Genomic DNA, 8,676 nt, shown 5'->3' on the forward strand with positions numbered 1-8,676 from the left:
TTGAGCACCCATGGACTTTGGTATCTGTGGATACCAAATCCATCCCTATTGCATACCCTTGGTATCAGACCTGCTCACCATTGGTACCAAGGGACAACTGTATACATGAAGACCTTGGAACTGTGCCTGTTATACTGTGACACACAGTAAGCATTATTACAGCTCTCAGTATTATTATTGTCATTATTGCTATTCCCTGTCGCCTCCCACCCCTCTTATGTCCTTGTGTTCCATGATTCTCTCAAGGACAGCAGAAGGGAAAGTCAGGCCTGGAATTCTTCAATGGCTGTGCCAGAACCTTTCATTGACAATGACAAGCTAATCAGAGCTTAACTCTGACTTGGCTCCATGTCTATGCTGCATGGTCCTGCAAGGTGGCCCTGATCCTGTTGTGCCTGTGACTCTGGTTGCAGGGCAGGAATATCCCTTCACCCCCATGGACTTGCCTACCCCCTGCTCCTGTTCTCCAGCCGATGGCTGGTTTTCCTAGGGGGAGGACAGGGGTTCTGAATACCATGAGCAAGCCATGGGCTTTGGTGTTAACGGGGACCTGGGGTCTGACCCCAGCTCTGCCACTTAAGGTAAAGGATGTATGTGTTGAGCAAGTTCTTGTTCTCTTATTCTCTATTATTAGTACTAATAATTGTACCTACCTAGTGGGGGTAGTTGTGAAGAAATAGCCCATGCATGATGCTTTGCAGAGGGCCTGGCTCAGGACCTTCATGCTGATCCCTCTGCTTACAATGGTTTTTACCACACTCTTGGAATAGCTAGATCCTTCTCATTTTTTCAACCTGGGCTCTTGACTTATTGAAGAAAGTCAGTAAAAAATAATAATAATTATTATTATTATTATTTTGGTCTGGAGATTGAACCCAGGGGAACTTTACCACTGAGCTACATCCCTAGCCCTTTTATTTTTTATTTTGAGACAGAGTGTTCCTAAGTGGCTGAGGCTGACCTCAAACTTGTGATCCTCCTGCCTTAGCCTCCTGAGTCACTGGGATCACAGGAGTGTGCCACCACGCCAGGTTGTACTGATTATATTTCAACTCTTTGTCCATTGAAGCATTTTATTTGAATATATGTATCACATTCATAGAAAAAGAATTCCAGGATTTTCATACTGTATCTTTGTGGTCCATGATGCCCACTGAGGTCATCAGTCCAATGAAACCAAATGATGAAATGGGGGCAGATTTTTCATCCATTTTTCTAGATCTTTGGGCTGCACTCCAAATCAGAGCTTGATCACTCCACACGTTTAACCTGTCTTCCAGGTTCGTAACAACTTTCCCAGTTCCACTATCATTGGTTATTTCAAATTTGCCAGTGAAACCATATTTCATCAAAATGGTTAGAAACTGAACAATGACTTTGAGGCATTGTTGGTGATCTTGAGAGAACAAGCCAGAACATTCATGCACACCATTATGGTGGTATGGAATGATGGTACAAAGAGCCATTTCAATACATGTCTACCTGCTTAGTGTTTGATAGCCCCTGCTCCTCACTAGAATGTAAACTTCATGTTGGTGGCAACCATTTGTATCTTGTTCTCTGCAGTATCTCCTTGTCTAGTAGACATTTCCCAATTGCTTATTGGCTGAATGAACACAATCCATGAAAACACAAATATATATGTATACATTTGTCCACTTTCCTATCATCTGCCGTCCCTGGCTGAGGAACAGGTTCAGAGGGGACATGACTCTCCAAGCTTATGCATCTAGTAGATGATAAAGATTGTCCTGGTGTTTCGGACTCCCATGAATTGTGTCCTGAACACATGGAAAAAGTCTGGGAGATGACTTTTCAAGTGACATATAAAGAGTGCTGCAATGTGGTGAAGTCTGCTGTCTGGTTTAAAGATTTTCATTCCCTTGTCACAGATGAGGAAACCAAGGTGCAGAAGGGAAGTGACTTGCCTACCCAGATGGGAAAGTGCTTGCTTTTTCTGTCCTCATGCTTAGCCACCATAGGCCTGGCTGGCTCTGTGACTCACATCCTTCTGGGGGAAGCAAAGACATGCCAAGTCCATTCTTCTTCCCCTGAAGTTGGAGACCCAGCCAGATTGCCCACTGGGGGCAGGGCCAGGAGACACCATGTGTAGGCTCCCTCCCTCTCTGGGTGGCTCTGATCTCCCTGTGGTTTAACTTCCAGAGGCCAGGAAACTTGGCTTTGGGAGGAGACCACCCACCTTAGAGTCTCGGGGCTACAGGGCAGGCTGTGTAGACTGTGGGGCTGGCCCCCACTGCTTCTCTGTGTTTACCTTTTGAACTTTTATTGTAAGCTTATCCTTAAGGGGGAAAAATATCCCATTAGCTTAAAATAGGCAAGACTTAATTAATAGCATGCTTTGTTCTTTAGATTCTTATCTATACAGGAAGACACACCCCTTTTGAGTTTTGTGGGTCAAGGTGAATTTGCCTCTAAGGGCTCATAAACAGCTGCTCCATTTTCCACTTTTGAACTTGAGATCTTTTTGCCTTTTCCCTCCCTTGAATGAAAGGGTTTTCCCCAACTCTTTAGCCTTTGCTTTTATTACATTGTTTGTATTACATGTTAAAATTATTTCTTCCCATGTGATTAACAGCTACTGTGCCCTATGGACCTACTACAAGCCAGGTACTGTGTAAAGGGCTTCTTACAGAAGCCCACACACAGGATTAGTCTTTGAATTATATTTATTCTACAGATGAGGAAGCTAAAGCCCAAAGAGGAGAAATGACTTTCCAGAGGCCATACAGTTCTAAGAAGTACAACTAGGCTAGCTGGGTGCCCTGGCTCACACCCATAATCCCAATGGTTCAAGAGGCAAGTTCCAGGCCAGTCTCAGCAACTTCCTGAGGACCTTGTTTCAGAATGAAAAATAAAAAGGACTGGGGGGTGTATCTCAGTGGTAAAGCACCCCTGGTCTAGAACTCTAGTACAGGGGCAGGGGGTGTTGGGGGTGGTCGGGGGTGGACAACTTAGAACTAGGCTATAAATCTAGGTCTCTATGCCCCCAAACACCTATGACTATTATCTATTGAGCACTTAACTCTGTGCTCAATGGTTCCATAATGCTCATTTAAAAAAAATATGTTCTTTTAGTTGAGCATGATGGCACACATCTGTAATCCCAGCAACTAGGGAGGCTGAGGCTGGAGAATTGCAATTTTGAGGCCAGCCTCAGCAATTTTGTAAGACTCTCAGGAGCTTAGTGAGACCCTGTCTTAAAATGACAAATAAAGGGCTGGGGGTGTGTAGCTCAGAAGCGAAGCACTTGCCTAGGATGTGTGAGGCACTGGGTTTGATCCTCAGCACCACATAAAAATAAGGATGTGGCTCAGTGGTCAAATGCCCCTGAGTTCAATCCCTAGTACCCTGCCACCCCCCAAAAAAGAACTAGGGGTATAGTGGTTCAGTGATAGAGCACCTCTGGGTTCAATGCCAGCACACAAGAAAATAAATAAATAAGCCAAAAAACTTCTCAGTGTGTGACTTTGGACAAATTTTACTCTCCTGAGCTTTAGTTTCTTATCTGCAAAATAGGGGCACTACCTGTCTTTCCAGCTTTTGCGGGGGAGGGATACTGGGGATTGAACCTAGGGGCACTTAACCACTGAGTCACATTCCTGGTCTTTTTTTTGCTGGGGAGGTACTGGGGATTGAACTCAGGGGCACTCGACCGACAACTGAGCCACATCCCTAGCCCTATTTTGTATTTTATTTAGAGACAGGGCTCACTGAGTTGCTTAGCACTTCACTTTTGCTGACGCTGGCTTTGAACTTGCGATCCTCCTGCCTCAGCCTCCAGAGCCAATGTGATTACAGGTGTGCACCCTTGCCCCCCGCCCTAGTCCTTTTTTATTTTGAGACAGAGTCTCAGTAAGGGCCTCACTAAGCTGCTGAAACTGGCTTTGAACTTGCAATCCTCCTGCCTCGGTCTCCTGAGCCACTGGAATTACAGGTGTACATCCTTCCAGCTTCTTGAGGTGGCTATGAAAATCATATGGTTGAGAGCCAGTGGTTATAGAGAACCTGCTGTCAGAGCCTGCCTGGATTTATAAATCTTATCTCAGTTTTGGGTGGAATTATGGTGAATTTTATCTTTTCAAAGTTCCTTTCAATACTGTCTGCATTTTTTACAAAAAATGTGTCTTGTGAGGTGGACCATCCCATTTGCATTTTATTTTATTTTGTTACTATTTATTTTTCAGTTGTAGTTGGACACAATACTTTTATTTTACTTATTTTATTTTTATGTGGTGCAGAGGATTGAGCTAGGCGAGCGCTCTGTCGCTGAGCCACAACCCTAGCCCCCATTTGCATTTTAAGTGAGAGGAAACTCAGAGAAAGGGAGTAATGTGGCTGGGAAGCCACTGAGAAAGAAACTGAATGCATTTGTTTCACCCCAAAACTGTATTTTCTATCATTCTGTGGAGAGCAAGTACTCCAACCTGACAGGGTGCTGGAGGAGTTGAAGAAAATGAAATTTTTGCATAAAACCAGCCACAGCTGAAGGCGTTGAAAATACAGCTAATCAAAGTGATCAAAGTAATTTTTTTTTTTGTTTTTTTGTATCAGGGATTGAACCCAAGGGTACTTGACCACGGAGCCACATCCCCAGCCTTTTTATTTTTAAAAAACATTTCTAAAGTTGTTGATAGACCTTTTTTATTTATATATGGTGCTGAGAATAGAATCCAGTGCCTCACACATGCCAGGCAAGTGTGCTACTGCTGAGCCCCAGCCCCCACTTTTTATTTTTGAGACAGGGTCTCACTAAGTTGCTTAGGGTCTCACTAAATTGCTAAGGCTGTCCTTGAACTTGTGATCCTCCTGCCTCAGCCTCCTAAATTACCAGGATTACAAGTGTGGACCACCATGCTTGGCTTCAAAGTGTTCTTGAACTCTCAGATGGAGATGACCTATAGCAGGCAGGAAACACTGTAAGCTGGCGTCCAAGGTGGTCATCATCTATAAAATAATTGCCTGGGCCAAGGGCCACCTGGATACTAACATTCTTCTTAGCTTTCCCAGGGCCCAGACTTCTTGTATTCTGAACAATCAGTCCAGAGGAGGTCTGGGGCTATTTGAGGACCCCTTTGGGTTGGTGTTTTAGGAGATAATCCTGCTCTGAAGTCAGACCTTCCAGTCTGGCTTGGCAGCTGAGACCATAACCCTTTTGTCTTCTCCCCCAACCTCATCTTGGGCCTGATGCTTCTGCTACTAGAAATTTGACTACCCCACCCAGCACCCTTTATTCCCTAGAGATTGCCCTTGAACCAGGCTCTCTCAGATGAGACCATGTTCCGCAAACAGCTGGCCTCTACACTTCTGGGCTTCAATTTCCTTAATTATAAAATGCAGATAGTAAACTATGGGGCTTTCATATGATGTGAGAATCTTACACGATAAGGAAAGAGAAAGATTTGGTGAGTGGGGGGGCCCAATACTTCTGTCAGTAAATCCCACAAATTTTACTAGCCTCATGACAATTGTGTCTAGTCTACAGGAGAAACTGTCTCCTTCAAAGAACACAGGGTTCTTTAGGAGACAGGGGTTTGAGGAAGTTGGTAATTTTGGAAATTTTACTTATCAAAAGCTCTGGGTGCCAAGTGTGGTGGCACATGCCTGTAAACCCAGCTATTTGAGAGGCTGAGGCGGAAGCTTGTCAAGTTCGAAGACAGCCTGGGCAACTGAGTGGGACCTGTCTCAAAATTAAAAAAATAATAATAAAAAGGGTTGGGGATGTCACTCAGTGACAGTGTGCCCCTGGGTTCAATCCCTAGTGCTGGGGAAAAAAGAAAAAAAGGGGGGGCTGGGCAGCAGACATACCTAAAAGCACAGATCTAGCAACCTTTTATAGTATAAGATGAAGGACAATGAGGTCCAAGTCAAGTAAGCAGGAACTCCAGAGAACTTTTTATTTTCAGGATAATAACTGGTTGATTGCTTGGTTTATTATGCAAGGCACTATTGTTAAAAATAAAATCAGATCAAGTTAAAATGTTAAGAGTTTATTGTGCATACAAAAGAACAGTCCATGAATCTGTACACTGCAAATCAAGATTGACAAGTTTCAATTTATAGCAGCTAAAACAGTTTATAAAGTATAAAAGAGGAAGTATTTTTGACCTTTTGCTAGATTAACTGTCATATATTTTTTCTAAGACAAACAGAACTGTTTAAAGTGACTTGTCTGTAGCTTATTGGTTTAATTTCATCGACTCCTGCTATTAAGGACAAAAATCTTTATGCATTTTATTTAAAAAAAAAAATATATATTTTTGGTTGTAGTTTGGCACAATACCTTTATTTTGTTTATTTATTTTATGTGGTGCTAAGGATCAAACCCAGGGCCTCACATGTGCTAGGCTAGCACTCTACCACTGAGCCACAACCCCAGCCCTATTTTTAAAATTTTTAAAATAATTTTTTAGTTGTTGATGGACTTTTATTTCATTTATTTATTTATATGTGGTGCTGAGGATGGAACCCACTGCCTCACACATGCTAGGCAAGCACTCTACTACTGAGCCATAACCCAACCCCAGCCCATATGCATTTTATTTTTAGAGTTATCATTTCTGGGGGAAAATCAGGATGACTTAAGTTTCAGCTCTGGGGCTAGAAGTGGCTGATCTTGAGGTATCTAAATTGTAGCCTGCATTTTTATTTAACAATTCTAACAACTTTATTATGTACATTGCTCCCTGGTCCTCCTCCTCTTCCTCCTTTGGTCTCATTATCTTCTTTAATCCTCACACCTGCACTTGGAATAGGAACAATTATTACCTCTATTTCACAATTGAGGAAACAAACTCAGAGAACTATCATTTGCTCAAGGCCACACAGTGGGTAAATGTAGACCTAGATGTGAAGCTTGAGATCCCATGCTCATCCTGCCTCCAGGGTCTTATAATTTATGTTTTACAGAAAAGACAGCCTAATTCATGAGTGACTGGATCTCAAAAAGGGGGCCAGGCTCCTTGGCATAAGGAATGGAATTTGAAGAGCTCATTAAGGGGTAGTCACACATCTTACTTACCTTCTGAGGTGACTGAATATTTAGAGGACTGAGAGAAGGCTGAAGTTTAGAACTTTTGAGGCTTTCTCAAATGTTTAGCCCATTTTTGTGACTGCTTCTCTGGATGAGACTGCCTGGAAATAACATAAGCATGAGCTCCTGCAGGTAGTGTAGTATACAGCTAGAACAGTGGCTCTGTTAGCCCCTGCCTGGATGGGGTAACTGCATCACTTCTGTAACTCTGTTCCCTATTTGCATCATGCCCCTACTCTAAGGACTATTCAAGACTCTGTGTTGACAGGTTCCTCCAAAAATAACATTTTTAATTTTTTTAATTGAGAGAGGAGAATGGAATTAGAAATTCAAGTGCAGGACTCTAGAGGAAACAAGTCTATTCAGGAAGAATCAAGGGCAGATACTAGAATGAGACTAGGAGGTAATACATTCAAAAATTACCCCTGGGGCTGGGAATATTGCTCAGTGATGGAGAGCTTGCTTAGCACGCAGAGGCCCTGGGTTCTAGCCCCACCCCACTGCAACACACACAACAATCTCCCAAAAGTTATACCTGTGGAGTCTGAGAAAAGAATTCTGATGCATTTAAATTTCCCCTTATATTGTCCATTGGCACCCTTTTCTAACTAATTGGGTCATGGGTTGCTTAAACATCTATGATTCTCATGTGGGGCCCCAGGTGTGTTTTTGCAGCACTAAGCTCATTGCCTAGCACATAATAGGTAGGGTCGTCAGATAAAATGCAAAGCGTACAGTTGTTTGAATTTTAGAAAATTGGTTTTTAATATGAGTATGTTCCGTTTGTTTATCTAAAATTCAAATTAAGCGGGGTTTCCTGTGTTTTATCCGCTAAATCTGACAACCTTATTAGTAGGGACTGGATAAGTACTTGTGGACGAAATTATTAAATAGTTTTCTGCCTTGGTTTTGCACCTGTGGTGAGACCCCTTGTTGGCAACACAGCTTCTCTCTGCGCCTGTCTTCCTATTGGAGAAGTGGGAGTTTGGAGCAGTCACTGAAGTGCAGGGATCACCAGTGTAGGAAAGCGCCGGGTTAACTGCCAGAGTAGGAAGAGAAGTGGGGTCATGCCTGTGCCAGGTAACCCAGGTCCTCAAACTGGGAACTGGCGACTTCTACTCCGGCCAGGGCCAAGGAAGCCCCCGCCCAGTCTCCAGGTTCAGAGTCAGGCCAGAGGCTGTCGCCATGGAGACGCGGGCAGCCCGGACCCCTCCTTCACTTAGCCACGCGTTTCCGCTGCGTTGGAGCCTTCTGATTGGACGGCCGCTTGGACTCTACCACCCGCCCAGAGCCCGCTAAGGGGTGGGGGCGGGACCCTATCCTCGTGGGACTCGTGTGCTTCAGTCGTGTTCCTGTGGCCTCGTTGGCAAAGGCTGGGTCCTTTGTCTCACACGGAGAAAAGGCTGAGTCTCTTAGGTCAGGAGAGTGTCCACGGCTTCTCCTACTTGAGCTTATGCTCATGCCTCTCCCTGAGAAAAAAAGGGGGGAAAGACAGCAACGCCCCCTCCAGAGCTTATTCGGTCCCAAGATTTTTAGCACCGGAAGTGCTGGCGACGTGTCAATGCGCCCTATACTAAACCTTCCCCCCGACCCCCCCAGGCCACCTTTCCCATTCAGCTGTGGGA

This window comes from Marmota monax, unplaced genomic scaffold (genome assembly GCF_021218885.2).
Source record: "Marmota monax isolate L192 unplaced genomic scaffold, Marmota_monax_Labrador192_F-V1.1 WCK01_AAM20220418_F8-fsc00185, whole genome shotgun sequence".
NCBI lineage: Eukaryota > Metazoa > Chordata > Mammalia > Rodentia > Sciuridae > Marmota > Marmota monax.